Source organism: Mizuhopecten yessoensis, unplaced genomic scaffold, assembly GCF_002113885.1.
Source record: "Mizuhopecten yessoensis strain PY_sf001 unplaced genomic scaffold, ASM211388v2 scaffold6719, whole genome shotgun sequence".
NCBI classification, from domain to species: domain Eukaryota; kingdom Metazoa; phylum Mollusca; class Bivalvia; order Pectinida; family Pectinidae; genus Mizuhopecten; species Mizuhopecten yessoensis.
Window position 1 is genome coordinate 1107857 of NW_018406690.1, and position 19915 is coordinate 1127771.

General features: G+C 36.4%; 1 protein-coding gene and 1 long non-coding RNA gene across 4 annotated transcripts in view; one reads left to right on the plus strand and one right to left on the minus strand.

The window, feature by feature from the left end:
- The window catches only part of LOC110452524 (E3 ubiquitin-protein ligase MIB1-like), an 84326-nt gene that overhangs the window by 46174 nt on the left and 18237 nt on the right, over positions 1–19915 (minus strand). The window lies entirely within an intron of this gene.
- LOC110452528 lies at positions 6559–13114 on the plus strand. The gene is made up of 3 exons (XR_002463200.1): positions 6559–6673; positions 7462–7600; positions 13023–13114. It is a non-coding gene; the product is annotated as an uncharacterized LOC110452528 (long non-coding RNA).

Sequence of the window (19915 nt, forward strand, 5' to 3'; positions counted from 1 at the left end):
TCCAGATAAACTGCAGCAGGGGAGCCCGACAGGATTAGTACTGTGTTACCCACAGCTGGTTGTGGAGATGGAGAAGCTAGGCCCCCCTCCATCCATAGTCAAGATAAATGGGTACTGTCTAGGGGGTGATTTGAAATATGCACTCCTGTCAGGGTCAGATTACACATGGGAAAAGGGGAGGGTGATCCCATCAATGGAAGGGAGGAATGTCTTGCTACTAGATACTACCCTCCAAGACTCACTCACTTAGTCCTTTTACTGGTGTTGTAGAGAGAGCTAGATCTACAGTATTGATGACAGATAATGGTCAAAGCCCATGGCCTGCCATTAACAGCTGGTGTCTACACAGCCGGTCCCCCATAGGGAAAATCAGACAGTAATATCCTAAAATAAACACTCTCTTCAGACATTGGTTCTAAGAAAACAGCATTTCTGCCAATCTATCTTTACATAGTAATTCTGATAAACTGTTTATGTAACCCATGCAAAGATGAAATTACTGTAGGATTCAATGTTCTATGCAGTGTCTCTATGTCTCTATGTATATTAGTCAAGATTTTTTTAGGCTTTTTTTTTACAGAAAATGGAACCATTACATTCTAGTGCACTGCAAAAATGTGAGAGGAGATTCAACTGTTATATTTAGAATTACAGAGCAAAAAAATCAATAGCCAGAACCACAGGATACAAGCAAGAGCACTACTTATGGAATATGGATTGTCTACAGGGGGTTACGGTGACATTTCAATTACAGTTAGGCAGATGCAAATGTTGTGACGACCTAAAATGTGACAATAAAATGTATTCAATTTGATGTATTTTATGACGTTCACCAAATGAAATATGAACCAAATATGACAACTCAGTAGCAAGAGAGCCAAATGATGTAGGGCACGCTTCAGGTTTTGACAATCTCATCCAGGAATATGAAAGTAACATTTCAAATTTGTCAAAATATGTTTCAACACAACAATATCATACAGGGTAAGTCACACATCATCAGAATGACTTTAGGTTAGAATGCATGCTCTCCTGACCAAAAGTCAACAGCAAAATATATCAACAATCAGGGTTGAACTCAGAAATATTTTTGCTCAGTATATTTGACATTGGTTCTATATACCCTAGTCCGAATTATTCTGAAGTTTTATCAACTTTTTTTTTATATTGGTCTTTCGTCGATTAACGTCAGAACTTCGGCCCTCTATAAAACGCGGGAAATAAGCGACCCGCGCCCGGGTCGCACTTCAAACTGATATTTTAGTGCGGTGCTGGTTGCTTATTTCCAGCAAATTAGAGAGGGCCGAAGTTCTGACGTTAATCGACGACAGACCGATATAAAAAAAAGTCGATAAAACGTCAGAATAATTCGGACTACATATATACATGACAAAGGTAACAACATCCACAGAATGAAGAAGAGAAACTTGAATTTACTGTAGGGACATCAAAACCTCCTATTGCAATGTAAACATGGTAAATACCTAGAGAGTTTGACAACTAACATGCAATAATTCTCCATTTAAGCAGCATTTGGAAAGGAATATTCCTATTTTGTAATTCCCCAATCAAATAATTATACCCTGGTATGTTAACTGTTCTAATTCTTATAAAGTCCAACAACAGTTTGTCAGTAAATTGGTTCGAAAGTATCCACACACAAATAGTTATTTATAGATCAGAGGTATATAGAATAAATAGCTTTAAGAACCAAGGCCAAAGGAACATTTCCACAACATGGTCAGTTTAACAGCGTCACGATGCAAACATTTCCACACTAGAAAATTTCCTCTTTTTCAATATATTTCTAATATCAATATAACTTATTTTGGTTGAATTATAGTTTTCATAGTTTCGTCACATTTTTAATGACTTGACATACCTTAAATATATCGAAAACACACACATACACAAAATTAATCAAAAGAAGTTCAAGTTGATATAATTATAAGATTCTATTTCTTTTCATGTGTCACCCTGGTGAAATACTAGCCACTTCCTACCAACACGGCTTGGGAGAAATTCTCATAGATCTCATAGCCCGAGTTACACATGTTCATCAACCTCTGTCATTCTTCTTGGTTAGAAAGCATATACAAATCTATACCAAAACTCCCATGTAATGTACATAATATGCCAATGTCTTAATTATGTATTATGTAACTTGAGTAATACCACATTTCATTTCTCAGGTCACATGTGTTTCTTATATGATGTCACAATTAGAACAATAGACATGATGTCAAAGATTTTAAAAAGGCATTGTTAAAAAGTTGATGACTGTCAGAACATTCACATAATTTCATTGTTATGTGATAGATAAAACATCTGGAATATATTTGTTTCTATCTCATAGAAAAATCTTCCAGAAAATGTCATTTTATTGCACACACTTTTGATCTAGCGAACATACACATTTTCAGTATAGTTAGACTGGCCCATCATCTCTAGAATATTGAATTATTTAGAAAGAAAATAAACTAACAACTTTGATCACTTGAATGTCAGATTCTAGTTCTGAAACAAGCCGGAGATAAGCTAGAAGTAAAATGCAGCCGAGAAATTCTGAAACAAAACTTTAGGACTGGTATCGCCAGTCTAGGGTACAGCACACATGGTACTGAACCTTGTACCACATTCTGCTATGGAGTTCTTTATCACATAGGTTAAAGGGGCTGGTCGGGAAAAAACCGTCATATTTGCTAAAATGGTATACACATGTTTAAAATACCTTCTTATGAAATATACCGATACAAATTTTGCTGAAATTCACTCCCTAAGAGTAAAAAATATAATTATATTAAAGAAATCCTAAATCGTCACCTGACTGTGTAAAACTCTCAAATGATCCAAATCAGTGATGTAATTTTACCGCACGCGCGTCATCAACAAGGCCAAATGTAAACATCGCGGCGAAAGAAAAAGATGCATGCAAAAGTCATGACAGGCACGAGGTATCAATACCGTTATATATAACAACAACATATGGGTAGGAATACTACACTTGCATCATACATGACCTTTGAAAACAATTATTTATGTATAGTATTGCTGTCTTATCCGCTAGTTGAGTCCGACATGTCACATGATGGCGTGCTATTGTTGTTATCCTCCCCTTTCTCACTTTCGAAACAACCACATGACATATATAAATAGATCTGCACGAAATTTACTCGGGGCTTCCCCGAGATTTCAGTGGTCAAAACTGGACACTGCAAGCAGAACTCGACCATCATATTGCCGTGGTATAACTTTTGGAAGGCCAGAGAGCACATTTAGACCCATTTATTTTGTATTTTTTCCCCCCGACCAGCCCCTTTAAACCACAACTAATTTTTGGCAGGACCTTATCTGTTGTTTGCTAGTGAAAAACACCAATAAAAACCAAAACACCATGAATGTGTTCTGAATATTTTTGGTTCGAGATATTAAAGTGCCATTAAATAAGTTAATGAATCGTGCTGAAATGAATTTATCAATAGGCTTCCAACCTTTCCAGGAAAATACTGTAAAATTTTATGAAAACAATTTTTGTTTGTGTATTACTGATGGGAATCCTATGACAATGTAAACAACAACACAATGGTATTTGAAGGCAACACAAAAGAGTGTTGCTTATTGGTTCGAGTAGTTACAAGAGGCCATACAAATCATGCCCTCTAGTCAACTAGATATGTGGGCACTTCTCTTGACATTGGAATATCTGTTATGCCAGCAGGCTACCAAAATCTAGCAAGCATAATGTGATTACTTTTTTTGCAACTTCTTTTTACTTATTTCAAGTGTTTAAATATAGATTTCAATGACAAACTTTCCTAACTAATATTAATTATCCATGGTAATAGGAATTCAGAGGTTTTTCATCAAAATCATTCTCATTATATCAGGCACATATTAAAGGTTTTGATAAAATTGGTGTGACATGTAGTAATGTTATGTTAATGCTATGGTAACATGATATCCTATTTCAACCTAAGAATTAAGTTAATCAAACAAATATCTAGGATAAGGATAACTAATGTTTCCTGAAATATAGAACTCATACAAAGAACAATGGTAGGTTTGTAATAAACAATAATACCACACATATTTGTCAAATGTTGCAGATATCGGTAGCCATCGTTTCTTACACAAACGTATGCTTTCTTTCCATGCACTCATGAATATATTTGTCAACACAAAAACTTGTGTTATCTGCAATGCCAAAACAAAATATGCATACAGTATCTTACTTATAATTTAGCTTGGCAAATAGCCATGAAATTTCTCGAGTATCGACTAATTCAAAACTCTCTTGGTTCCTTAGACTTACATATGCCTTGGTCCATACATTATATAAACTATATTCAAAGAGAGACTAATGGATTGTGTTTCTACCCACCTGGTTATCCATAAGCAGAAATACACCACTTTCCCAACAATTTTGCTATTAATCAATGATTTATAGCAACTTTTTAATGAGGAAGTTCATAAGTTCTGCATAACTTACCATGGCCATTAATCAAAATATATATTTTAACCCTTATCGATATTTAAATTGAATTTTGACACAAGTTCTTTTAAATTGTTAGCAAGACACTATCAACACGTCCATATATGTGCCCTCCACATTTGATAAACTAACTAGATGTTCATACAAGGATATAAAAACGGGACAGTAACGCCTGTGAAAATTCTCTGGACCAGTAGTCGCAAGACATGATGAACAACTAACGGTGATGATGTTCCATGCAAGGTTTTATGTCATTGGGTGGAATTTGAAGTGAGGAACCAGTTGTCCGGCCCAATAACTGAAACTATTTTGGGAACAATACTCCTGAACAGACGGCCATACATGACATGTCCCGACTTTGAGAACTTAGAAAAGGTGTAATATCCCTGTCTACATTGTAATTTGTCTGTTCAAAAAAAATATCTTTTCTTTCATTTACACAATATGAATATATCCCAGAGAAAAGTTTTCAACTACTGTACCAGGTACTGTACTAATGCTGTCTCTAATAACTTATTTCCTCAGGATAACAACACATGTTATTATAGTTGTTTTCAAATCAATATCAATCTGGTTCAGTACAATGTATAGAATATGACTAGTTCAATGTTGCTAGCTGATCTGTTTGTTAAAATGAATGTGAAAAGTGTAATTAGTATTGACATCATTTCCAGGGAGAATGCCTAACCCGATGGTGAGTGGTGATAATGAGCCTTGACAGATAGAATTGGGTCAGACCTGTACATTGGCCAGGTGCTGCTGTAGGGCCAGACACTGGCCAGTGCTGTATGTGATGATGAACCGCTGGCCAGTGCATCATGGCCAGCTGTAGCTCATTAGCCAAGCACAAAGCCCCCCTTCATCAGGGGCACAGGCATTCTGTGATGATCTAGTGGCATATTTCTATTCAGCAAATGTGATGCGCAAGGGACTAATTCCAGGATTGTCTATATATGCTCATTGGCTGTGACATGTATGATAAAATGATATGGATGTAGAATTTGAAAAAAAATGTCAATGCAACTGAAAAAGAGAGTTCAGAACAGCACATAACATGGACATGTCATAATTGATTACTTCCTTGTCAATAAACATAACATTTAACATAGAACCATGAGAGAGTAGGTTAACCTTTGTGATTTATAATTAAGAATATATTGTAAACAAGGAAATTGTACTGTGAGCAATCCAAAGCCACTCGCCGCCAGACAATCTTTGTATAAAAATGAACACAAGGTCAACAACTCTGTATATAAAGAGATATCAGATCCAATTTCAGTATGTGACACTCCAATATACAAATAAATAATCCCATACAAAATCTGGCAACTGTAGATGAAAGAGTAGGTAAAAAATCAGCAATATGAACCAAAATCTAAAAATTGTAATACTGTAATAAGTAGTGTTATCCACACACACATATACAGTTGTCTTGATTGAGAGGGGTGGGGCTTTGGTGTTCAGTATTCTATACCCACACCCTACCTACACCTACAGCAGTCCTGTATTTGACATACATGTATGGGGTTTGGTGTTAATGATTCATTATACATCAGGAAGGGAAGGGGGGAAGGGGGATAGAGCTACATGAAATTTCATAAAAAGGGGACATAACTCCTCGGGAGAACCCTAGATATGGGGCCTGGCAGGATACCTATCAAGAGATAGTAATCCAGGGGAGGGAGCCCTAAAATGCTCCTTTACCAGAAACCCTACCGACTGACAAGCCACATCTGCCACTAGCTGAGTTTAGTCAGCTGGGGAGGCGGGACAGATAAGATACCTCTCACAATTGATCTGGTGAGCTGGGAAGGTCGGTCTATGGCCTTATATGCAGAGCGGGGTCCAAGATAGACAGTTGGAACCTCACCCTAACCCTGGCAGCCATATATGTAACTTAGGGGCCCCAGCATAACCAAACTTACTCAACTAACTTCAACCCAAGTCAGCTCAACCCAAATGTAACTTGATCAAAGCCAAGTTAATGCTATACTTGTTATATCCTATATACACAGCTTTCTTATAAATACATCCTACCTCTTTCTTACACACTTTCCAAATGCCAGTATATCACTATCTATAGAGCTTGTTGTATGGTTGGTCTACCTTTCATTGTGTTGGTGGAAATTATTGGCAGCCGATAATGGAAGAGGAGGAAGAGTTTATATACAGGAGGGTCAGGTATATTATTTACTATACACAGCATTATAGTAGTGGCATTCTGGACTCACTCTCGGTGACCTACTTTTACAACATTTCACTCACACCTATGTAGGACATTTGCTTTGGTGAACTCACACCTTCATACGGCTTTCATTTAATTTCTAGGTCAATGTCAAATTTTATGCTACTTTCACTTCGAAATATGTATTTTTCAAAATGAGCTCAGTGAAAAGAGCCAGATAAATATATATATCTTATGAACTTTGGATTCGTTTTTTGATAGATTCATTTTCAAGGTAGAGCTTGAACTTTTTAAAGTTTTAAATTTTCTGTTTATTGCATCACATAAGTGTATTCAATATAGGTGTACACAATGTGCTCTGGGTAAAGTTTTCCTGCAGGTACACATCAGATAACTCTATCAGTAAGAAGTATCCCACAACCCAAGCACTTTGCAGGGGGTCTGCGCGTAGATTCATCAAATTCCTTCCAACATCGCCAATTTCTCGCAACAAGAGCCCCACTGGAGCATGCCCGCAGTATGACGGAGCCGGGATGTGACTAGACTAGGGCGGTGTACATCTTTAGGCATGTATCCCTGGCCGTCTAGTGGGGGAAGCCAATGAGCTGTTCTATATATTGCAAGGTCCTGCGTGCTTAACAAGGCTACACCAATCTCTTTGCCAAATATCTATATGCATATTGTGGGTGAGGTAGATGGCTAACTGTAATGCACACACCGGCGTAGTAACGATGTACGTGTGTATGTGTTTATAATGTACACAGGTAGGGCATTGTCTCTGCAGATTAGTACCTGATGGTCACTGGGGGAAGTCACAGTCGCCTGGAGAACAGGCTTACCACTACAGTACTAGGCTGGTCCTAGTTTGTTTAGTCTTTAGGAAGTAATGGTCATAAGGATGGATGTCACTTAATGCACAGGATGTAAGTCTTTTACAACTAGATGTGTGCTTTATAGTGAGCGTCTTAGTCAACTAGTACTTAATCCTACTTATTGTCTTTATTTTACAGGGAATGTTTCCTCTTGCTGTTGTAACACTTTGCTTTACAATGAAATGAACATGTACTAACCAAATGTTCCTTTGGGACATTTTAAACTGTGTGTGGTGTGATTTACATTGATTTGAACTGCGAGTAGCTTCAAACTTTACTGTGTTTACCCTGACCTGCTTTTCACTGCCAGGACACTAGAAAACTTTATTAGATTACTGTCAGTATGACCAATCAGACGGAATCTGTTAAGTTAACTGGTGCATGTAACCCTGGCAGTCCTGCTTGTCACACTGTGATACCTAATGCTTCGGCCATGTCACTAGTCTCCCCCCTCCTTACCCTCAGATCTTATCAGACCCCCTTACATCATTGCTATAATTAGGGCTGTCACATTCATCAAATGAATTACCATTTAAAATGGCACTATTGACAATAGTGGCATTTAGTACTTACAAAGATTTTCACTGAAATAATATTTTTAACATTCTAAACTAAATGCGAGACTCTATGATCAATAATGCAACATCATTATAGGAAGAGTTTGATAAAATACTTGAACTATTATATTGCGATTGTCAGTGGGATATATTAGGGTATTGCTTCAAAACAGAAAGGACTAGATCTATACCTGACGCTGAACTTTCCTATTGTAAAACTAGTGCATGCTGCAGATCTAACACAAAATATATATCCAAAAAAGCGTTTCTATGTTACTCTACAATTGTCCTTAGGTAGTAAATCTTAATGTTTGTATGTAGAAAGCATTTCTGTGTAAAACTAACTGTATAATGTTATAGACATACATCTGTTTCCCATATCCATAACCCAACGCACATTAAGAGCTAGTAATTGTACCATTATATGCCATAGTGTTGTATATTTGTTAGCAGCGCTACAGTAATACTGCATTACTATACTGATACTATGCCGTTTGAAGTTGGTGTGAATGTTTGCTGTTTTACTACTCATATTGCTGGTTGAAAGGGTTTTGTTTGCAACCCTGTTGTTTTTTGTATTATTTTTTTTTTACATTTTTTTTAATTTAAAATTTGACTGATTGCTATGCAATTTGGTTTTGAATATATAGATGTTATAATTTCTTTCCTGGTTTCATTTCCTGTTTTGACATCATTACCCCCCCTTCCAATTTTGTTTCCCAGCCAGCTCGAGAGTATTGTAAGCCAGAACACATTTATGTGTCTGCTATTTTGTAGTTGGTTGAAACCGGGCCAAATAAGTACAGAAACACAAGCATTTGGTCCCCTTCAACCAGCTGTGAGTGGCATTCTTCACACCAGAGGGCGCTGCTGGCATAGCTTACACTTGCATCTGCTATATCACCTCATATACTCTGTTTATAGGGATCAATAGTCAATAACCTGAGACAGTTTGACCTAATGCACCCTCACTGAGCATGATCCGAAATCCATCCTACCCCTATCAATGTATCTTGTATTGTGTGCAACTTTCCCTCGGAAATGAGCTACATTGCAGTAGCTCCAAGGCATATCGGCCATTTTGAATATAATACAAATGTGTACCGTTATGTATAGTAATGGCTGCTACTGTAGTTTGTGCACTGTATATTTTACTAAACGCATGATCTGTCCTTGACATTACAATTCAAAATGGCAGACTTAGTATTTGATATATCTATCTTAGTACATGCCTGCTGTTACTTTCACTATATACAGATTAGGCTTCTTTGTACTGAACAAATTAGTCGTAGAAATGAATGCCTTTGGACTGGAATCCAATTAATCATGTGATCTACCATCACATTAACCAACTTCCTCGCATGTGTAATTGGAGCAGATACACTGAAGATTACATGTAACCAAGCAAAGAATACATCATCATCAGTATATTAATTTCAGTTCTATAAGTGCAGTGGATATCCTACTTTCCATATAACCAGACATTTTTATATAAAAATATGCCATTTTATGATCAAATCAAAGCAAAAGTAGTAAGTAATATCGTATATGATCTGACCTTTCATAAAACTGATGATACCAATAAAATTCCTGACATCACACGTGCCATATTGACTTTGTACAAATATGTGTAAGAAGGAGTTTATGGATGTAGATTTGGGTCTGGAGGCTCAGAGGAATGTAGTGGAGAGCTCAATGCCAGGTGACTGGCAAGATCTGATTACCAGCTAGCACATGTAGGGAACAGCAGCTCATGAAAATGGCTTCAGATTACACTCTCTTTAGAACATAGCCTTTAATGGGCCCTCTATGTTAAATCTGTGGTAAAGTCAGTGTGTCAAACACTAGCTTGTCAATGCCGCCATTTTGAAAAGTTTACTTGATGAAATGGTAAGATGGATTTTTATCTTCACTGCTGAATATTGCAGTGCAGAGCCATGTATGTACTAATTAGAAGTCTTCAAATTACTATTAATTTTTTCGTAAAAAGAAAACTGCAACTGTATAATGTCTGCATCTGATAATTCATATGAGATGTTAGAATACAATATCATGCACTTGAGTTATGTTCCTGTGGGGTAAGTGTCTCCGCATGGAGTACGAAAATGAATTGGAGATTATGAAATTCGAGATTATGAATGGGAAGCACCCAGCGATATGTTGTATACATAGAGGAGGGCTGATGTATGCATTGACAAATTATTTCAAGGTGACAAGAGATAATGCTTTCAGAGGTACATATAATTGAGAAACAAGGATAAAAGGGTGGCTATAGATAGGGTAGATAATGGGGTGGCTATAGATAGGGTAGATAATAGGGTGGCTATAGATAGGGTAAATAATGGGGTGGCTATAGATGGGGTAAATAATAGGGTGGCTATAGATAGGGTAGATAATGGGGTGGCTATAGATAGGGAAGATAATGGGGTGGCTATAGATAGGGTAAATAATAGGGTGGCTATAGATAGGGTAAATAATGGGGTGGCTATAGATAGGGTAGATAATGGGTAGCTATAGATAGGGTAGATAATGGGGTGACTATAGATAGGGTAGATAATGGGGTGGCTATAGATAGGGTAGATAATGGGTAGCTATAGATAGGGTAGATAATGGGGTGACTATAGATAGGGTAGATAATGGGGTGGCTATAGATAGGGTAGATAATGGGGTGGCTATAGATAGGGTAGATAATGGGGTGGCTATAGATAGGGTAGGTGTAAGTTCTGGATGAATTAGAGATAGGAACTACAGGACACTGGTGGGTGTTGATGTAATGATAACAACTGATGATTTACTGGGTACAACTCTGGGTATGAGTGTACAACTCTGGGTATGGGTGTACAACTCTGGGTATGGGTGTACAACTCTGGGTGGACACGAAACTAGCTTGTAGTAGGAGACACAGTGCTGGAATGTGTAAAAGGTTGGAATATGGACATGGCTTGAGGGAGACACGACAATTTCATATTTCAGCACATGCATTTTATCTTTAACCTGAACACTTAATTATATGTTCAACAATAGAAGTATGATAAAAGAAACCATATCCTAAGGGTAAGTCAATTTTCAGTAAGAAATTTCGTATAAAGATGATGGAAGCCTTGGTTTAGATATTGTATTACAGGCCAGCAGTGGTGACAAGTTTCCCGCCTAAAAAGCCAGAGAATGACCTAAGTGTTGGTAACACATGGTCTTAATTACCAACAGAACACTTGGGCCCTAGTAATGGCTTAAAAACAGCCTTATAACTGGTTAAAAAGGGAGCCTGGCATCAGGGGCCCTAAAAAGGAGCTATAATATATAGCACACATGGAACAGACTTTCTTGACTGGGCTGACCTTCCATAATCTGATGTAATCTTACATCATAAAAGCCTTCAAGATGTCAGAATGTCAGCAAGGTATATATGACAGAATTAAGACAAGATCTACAGGACAGAATAAGGGTTAAGTTTAAGAAATTAACTAAAAGACATAATCAGGGTTGCGACACAGTTCTTAGGCCAATATTGAGGTTAAGACATGGTCTATAGGACAGTTTAAGGGTTAAGATGAAGTTTAGCATTTTGGTTAAGATATTCTGTAATTTCAGTGTTCTCACAAAGATTTCGGGATAACTAGACAGTCACAGATAAGTACCTATTTTTTGCCCACACAGTTTTGGCCTATAACAATGGACACGAGCAGACCTGATCATACATGGCTGACTCTTGTCAAACTTTAAAAGCAACCCACAACCTACTTTTAACAAAATATTTCATGAATCTGGGGCTAACAAAAAATAACAAGATGCTAAATATCACAATAATGGTCAGAGAAGCTCACTAACATGAAAAGACAATAACAAATTTCCATATGTCCCCCTAAAATTTAATTAATTTGATTAAATCTGGTTGGTTTACATAGTTACAAAAGACGATATGTTTTTTTTTTTACTACAATACCAACAAACTCCTGACTTTTGTTATTTTGTTTTCTACAGAGGTAACAACTACTAATTTCCCAGTTAGGTTACATCGTTTAATATCAAAAGTTGTTGGAACAGTACCATGACCCAGATATTCAAGTTTGTGTTGAGGTCCAGCTGTAGCTGCTGTTGTTAAAAGGGGGTTCCACAATGAGTGACAGTTGTTTATCGTGTTTTTCTAACACTATCAAAACTGCATTCAAAGGTTGTGAAACATTTCTATTACAAATTTTTCATGTGTGGGCGACATTGTGGTTTTACATATGTTGAGTCAGGTTGTGTGGGAGTTTGTCTGAAGTGATTAGTTTGAAAAAATTACACCTGTTCATGTAACAGGCCTATAACAAAATTAAAATTTATGATTCTTCAAATATTTTCGTACCACTTCACTTAAATTAATTCAAAATGATCATACAGCTAACCACTAGTAAGTTTTTAGCATCTATCTTGGCACTACTTTACAAATGAATGTTGATAATGGAGGATCCCGTAGTTTAAGTGTAAATTGTCAAACTGCTACATCTATATAGAAAGTTGATAAATAGTGGCAATTTTGGAAGAATAATTTTTATCTTGTCCACAACGTTCAGCTAGATTAAGCTTTCAATTCTCCATAGCATCTTTGTAATTGTGCTGTAACACGATCATGAGACCAAACAATTACAAAAGAATATGAATACATAGAGTACCACGACACATCCGGTGCACAACTGACCCAAGAGAGTTACACGAGAACAAAAGACTAGGTAATGTTATCAGATAACTAGCTTATGATATATTGCAATATTGAAGCAAGATTTCTGATATAATTTGACACTGAATATCTTTAATAATAAACATGCCTCCATTTCTTGTGACCAATTTTAAACAGAAATTTAATAACATATTGCAATCCTTTATATATATATATGAAGCATGAAAATGATGTTAAGCTTTCATCTCTATTGCAGAGAGGACCAATTTTCAAGGAAGAAGTATATGTTCAAGAAGACAATCGGACATAAAAAGTTGGGATATTAAAATCATAAATACAAGAAAATTCTGTAGATGGTTGGAGTTATGTATTTGTTAAGTGTTATTTTACCTTTGTGGATTTGTACCATTAAGTACCGCAGGAGTAACTCGGGTACCAGAGTTAGGCAAATGGATTTGTAACACTGATCCTGAGTTAGGCAAATGGAATATGTAGTACAAATGAGATATGCTGCTGGAAGTTAAGCAAATGCAGAGAGAAGTTGTGCAAAAGGAAGACATTTATTTCCAAATCTACAGGACAAGATGGATACAGTGTGGTCATTACGAGGCGGAAAATACTATAATTATTTTATATGTTTTTCTTTCAACATTCAATCTTTTCTTCATACAAACAGTAAGGTATCAGATATACATTATGCTTCTTGATACAGTTAAGTACTATAGACAGAGTAATTTGATTTTAAGAAAAAAAGATAAAAAGTCTTATCAACTAAACACTAATTGATGATAATAAAACTGAAACGTGTCGTTTTTTTCCAAAAACATATCATATTCTTGAAGACAACACCCATCTCCTACAAAAGTCTTCATATTTAAGCTATATCTTTTGTTGATCATGAATTTTGACCCTGAAAAACATTGGTTAGGTCATCTTCAGTGTAAGAATATGATATCAGTCTATGTTATCTGTACCTAGATTACGTAACTGCTGCCACAGGGTGGGGTGCAGTGACAGGGATGGGTCCCTGTAGAGTATTACAGAATCCTTACATGAGGTAGGAACGACATCATCTGATCCAGCTGCTGAGGAGAGAATCCCTGTATCATGACTAACATGGCGTGATACAATTCTTATGTCAACCCCAGTTAGAATGTACTTTTAATGGATAGGGAATGTATGAAAACTGCACCTTGTGTATGCTACATACAGCATAGCCAAATCGACATTGGTTTATGTGAACAACTCATACTAGTCGTCAAATGGACAACTTGTACACCTTTATTTAGATATGCTTCACTGGTCATTTGTCTGATGAAGGTGACAGAGTACATACCATACTAGTCATCGAGACGACACATATAAACACGTATTGGTTGTGTTTAGTGTTGTCCCGATGATCCATTATAATCGAAAACTAATCGGTTACACAACCGATTCCGATTAATCGATTATGGAATTCCATAATTGATTATAATCGGTTGAAATTATTGCATGTTCTTTTCTATTGATATGTGTTTAGCATCCACCTAATTATAACACTACTTATGCTTTGTTATGAGGTAAAGCCCTACAAATAAGTTTTTCGGCCAAGTTAAAGGCTAAAGTTAAAAGTGTATAAAAAATGGCGTTTAGTATCAGGTGGACATACTAAGTCAACCCTTGATTTTACATTGCAACACCCATATAATTTGGGTAACCTTGCTAACCGATTATAATCGAAAATTGATCGAAATACTTTAACCGATTATAGCCGATCATCGATTATAAAATAACAACCGATTCCCAACACTAGTTGTGTTACAAGAATCTTTTCATAACTTTAATTATCAAAAAAAAATTATAAATGCAATTACATGTAGGTTTCTTACGTTAATCTCTTTGAATGCAAAACCTTGCCTTCCTGTAATTAAGTGCACAAATTATTTATACTCTTAAACAGATATATATATATATATTTAAACTTGACTATCGTTTAACATATTTTTAATCATGTATCAACATGTATTGGTTTTGCTACATGAATCTTTTTACAATGCATTTTTACCGAAATGGATACATATTTATGACAGGGTAGTTCTATCCTATAGACAGACCATTATTTTATTTTGTCTTCAGTTATATATAAATATCTGCTGTGCAACTGTAAACAGCAGGAGGCTTCAGGTAGCTTAGTGACATCAACCAGTACAAGTATTTACCAAAACTGCTTTTTTAATTCATTAAGTAATTTTTCTTTTATAAAATCAGAAAAGAAATGATTTAAAATAAACATACTAATGAAAGTGCACTACAAATTTACTTTGCATCATACTGCACATGGCATATTTCCTATCAAAAGTTAGATCAACAAGGCTTACATAAGATCTATATATATCCTGGTTTACGAACTGTCTATGAATGTGTTTACATCCTTTTTGCTAAATGTCATATACATTTTACTGCTTTACTTATATTAGCCCTTCAGAGTCCACATGAAAAGTGTTAAAATGAGTTTACCACAAAAATAAGATTATCACTAAAATGAGATCACAGATAAAATACAGATGTTTGTAGTAATTTGCTATTTATTTTCCTTTATGGTTTTATGTTTAATGTAGAGAAAAGCTAATTAACTTTAATCAAATTGATCAGGTTTGAAATAGGACTGAACTAACAGTGGTATATAGACATTTCATTCATCAATTACTTTTCAGTAACCTATCTTTTATAAATAACATATTTTTTATCAGAAAATGTAACCTTCATTATTATTATCTATCAAATAAGACGATGAGCTAAACATGATACAATGTTACTTAACACTGATAACTTAATCACCTGTTCTACCTAATTACAAAATGGTATATCATACTACAGGTATTGCCAGTTAGAGGTCTCCCTGGTGGCCAGCTTTTCCCAATAAAGCTGTAAATGAAATATGCATACTGTATACAGGGAAATTTTCACTGCAGTTTAATTTTCGTCTTTTTCACCCTTCATAATGAGAGTGAATTTATCATAACAGTGAATATTAATAAACAGCATAATAAAATAAGTTATTAAAATGAGAAGGGTGAATTAACACTGGGCGGACATTGATTTCATGGGCAATGGGTTAACAGTAACTCAGAGACAAGTTGAAAGGACCCTAGACAGACACTACAAAAGATCCCTCCAGTACTTTCTGAGAAATGATGATAACAAACTTTAACAGTCATATTCAAAGATGGTCTTGTGGCAGCCATCTTGTTATTCTGATGACAGATCAGTCTAGAAAATAAAACCTCGCACAATGAAGGAACAAGGCTACCTTTATATGAAATTTGCAGAAAGATCTGTTCAGTACTTCCTGAGAAGCTAACTTTAACTGTCAAAATATCCAAGATGGCTGTCTGGTGACCATCCTATTTTTCAGATTAATCAGAAAATAGCACATGTACAACTGAGGACCAGGGGTAATCTATATGAAAAACTTGGGAAAGATCTGTAAAATGGCTTCTTGAAAAATAGCCATAACAAACTTAAACTATCAAAATCAAAGATTGTCACCTGGTAGCCATTTTGTTCTTCCAATCGGTCTAAAGAATAAACATGCACAACTAAGGACCAAGGCAACCTACATATGAAATTCAAGAAATATCGCATTAAGGGTGATTTCAACATGTGATGAGGGTAAAAATTGAACTACATAGATTCGTCTGTTGTTGTCCATTGATTTGTATTATGTAAGCTGTAATACGTAAAACACAGAACTACGTAGATTCGTCTGCTGCTACCCATCTATTTATATCCCCGGTGATGTTATGTTGCTACAAGAAGGATGCCAAAATCCTATGCCAGGTATGTGGGCCGTACTTTCACTAGTATCTATGGCACAGGTCTGGGCAGACATTCACCACTGACAATCAATCAGAATCAGATATACACCGGAGACTGTTCTCACGATTACAGAAATATTGGGTTAACAATGCACGGATAGATAGGATTGCAGAAAAAGATGACAGGAAACAGACAAGATGGACAGACAATATAACAGAAAGACAAAAACTAATGAGAATGAAAGGGAGATGCACAGGAAAACAAAAAGATGATTTTTTTCCTACACAGGAGAATGAAGGAGACTGGTAATAACAAAACCGAAGTCAATACAGACAAATATATTCAACCTTTAATGATGGAATGTGATAACATGCACAGTTGGGTACCCTTACAACACAAAATGAAAACATTTACCAGAGAACTAAAACATATTTGAGAGAAAACAAAGTACTAGGGCTGCTTTCACCATCTCAATGACCCTAGTGATAAAACCTTGTAAGCCTATTCTGGTCATAACTATTTTTCTGTTGCTCTCTGTTGATAGATACTTGAGAACCTTTTAGTGCAGGATCATAATCTATCACCTAATACTTAAACAGGCTAGTGATAGGTAAATCAACTATGATAAAATGAGGATATGATTTATTGATAGACAAGAAATTTGAAATACCATCCAGTGATCTCCAACTTTAGATGTCAATTTTATTGCTTTTGTATGTATTTTATCATACATGTACATCTTTACTATGTCATTCTCTTTACCAAATGAAATAGAAATTGAATCTTAATAATTTTGGAAGGTGATCCAAAGCAGTTTATTTAGTTTACTTTAGTTTAAAAAAGATATGAAATATTTCTGGTGATCCTTGTATGCCATGTTTAACAAATGAAATTTGCTGGCCAAAGGGGAGATAATTAGATGACCACAAACAAAAATCATCAGACCAAATACCTAAAGTCATAAAGAGTCACAAACCATGATCAAAGGGGGCATGGCAATTCAAAATAATATTTAAACACAGCCAAGTAAGATATTATGTAAAAGTAACGACAGTATTCACAAACAATACTGTGTGATCTACTCAAGTTAAGATATTTACATAATTCAAATGAATTCCATTACACAACCATGCACTTATTTGCTATGGACTTCTTCAGGAGTATTTGTTCAGTAGACGTTATTCATAAAGGAATTTTATCATGTTGCAGCTCTATGGATTGTTCCTGCTTCCATTAGTATATCTGGGGTATGACATGATACTAACCTAATACGTACAGCTCCACATAGAACTGTAGGTCAGTACTAACCTAATACGTACAGCTCCACATAGAACTGTAGGTCAGTACTAACCTAATACGTACAGCTCCACATAGAACTGTAGGTCAGTACTAACCTAATACGTACAGCTCCACATAGAACTGTAGGTCAGTACTAACCTAATACGTACAGCTCCACATAGAACTGTAGGTCAGTACTAACCTAATACGTACAGCTCCACATAGAACTGTAGGTCAGTACTAACCTAATACGTACAGCTCCACATAGAACTGTAGGTCAGTACTAACCTAATACGTACAGCTCCACATAGAACTGTAGGTCAGTACTAACCTAATACGTACAGCTCCACATAGAACTGTAGGTCAGTACTAACCTAATACGTACAGCTCCACATAGAACTGTAGGTCAGTACTAACCTAATACGTACAGCTCCACATAGAACTGTAGGTCAGTACTAACCTAATACGTACAGCTCCACATAGAACTGTAGGTCAGTACTAACCTAATACGTACAGCTCCACATAGAACTGTAGGTCAGTACTAACCTAATACGTACAGCTCCACATAGAACTGTAGGTCAGTACTAACCTAATACGTACAGCTCCACATAGAACTGTAGGTCAGTACTAACCTAATACGTACAGCTCCACATAGAACTGTAGGTCAGTACTAACCTAATACGTACAGCTCCACATAGAACTGTAGGTCAGTACTAACCTAATACGTACAGCTCCACATAGAACTGTAGGTCAGTACTAACCTAATACGTACAGCTCCACATAGAACTGTAGGTCAGTACTAACCTAATACGTACAGCTCCACATAGAACTGTAGGTCAGTACTAACCTAATACGTACAGCTCCACATAGAACTGTAGGTCAGTACTAACCTAATACGTACAGCTCCACATAGAACTGTAGGTCAGTACTAACCTAATACGTACAGCTCCACATAGAACTGTAGGTCAGTACTAACCTAATACGTACAGCTCCACATAGAACTGTAGGTCAGTACTAACCTAATACGTACAGCTCCACATAGAACTGTAGGTCAGTACTAACCTAATACGTACAGCTCCACATAGAACTGTAGGTCAGTACTAACCTAATACGTACAGCTCCACATAGAACTGTAGGTCAGTACTAACCTAATACGTACAGCTCCACATAGAACTGTAGGTCAGTACTAACCTAATACGTACAGCTCCACATAGAACTGTAGGTCAGTACTAACCTAATACGTACAGCTCCACATAGAACTGTAGGTCAGTACTAACCTAATACGTACAGCTCCACATAGAACTGTAGGTCAGTACTAACCTAATACGTACAGCTCCACATAGAACTGTAGGTCAGTACTAACCTAATACGTACAGCTCCACATAGAACTGTAGGTCAGTACTAACCTAATACGTACAGCTCCACATAGAACTGTAGGTCAGTACTAACCTAATACGTACAGCTCCACATAGAACTGTAGGTCAGTACTAACCTAATACGTACAGCTCCACATAGAACTGTAGGTCAGTACTAACCTAATACGTACAGCTCCACATAGAACTGTAGGTCAGTACTAACCTAATACGTACAGCTCCACATAGAACTGTAGGTCAGTACTAACCTAATACGTACAGCTCCACATAGAACTGTAGGTCAGTACTAACCTAATACGTACAGCTCCACATAGAACTGTAGGTCAGTACTAACCTAATACGTACAGCTCCACATAGAACTGTAGGTCAGTACTAACCTAATACGTACAGCTCCACATAGAACTGTAGGTCAGTACTAACCTAATACGTACAGCTCCACATAGAACTGTAGGTCAGTACTAACCTAATACGTACAGCTCCACATAGAACTGTAGGTCAGTACTAACCTAATACGTACAGCTCCACATAGAACTGTAGGTCAGTACTAACCTAATACGTACAGCTCCACATAGAACTGTAGGTCAGTACTAACCTAATACGTACAGCTCCACATAGAACTGTAGGTCAGTACTAACCTAATACGTACAGCTCCACATAGAACTGTAGGTCAGTACTAACCTAATACGTACAGCTCCAC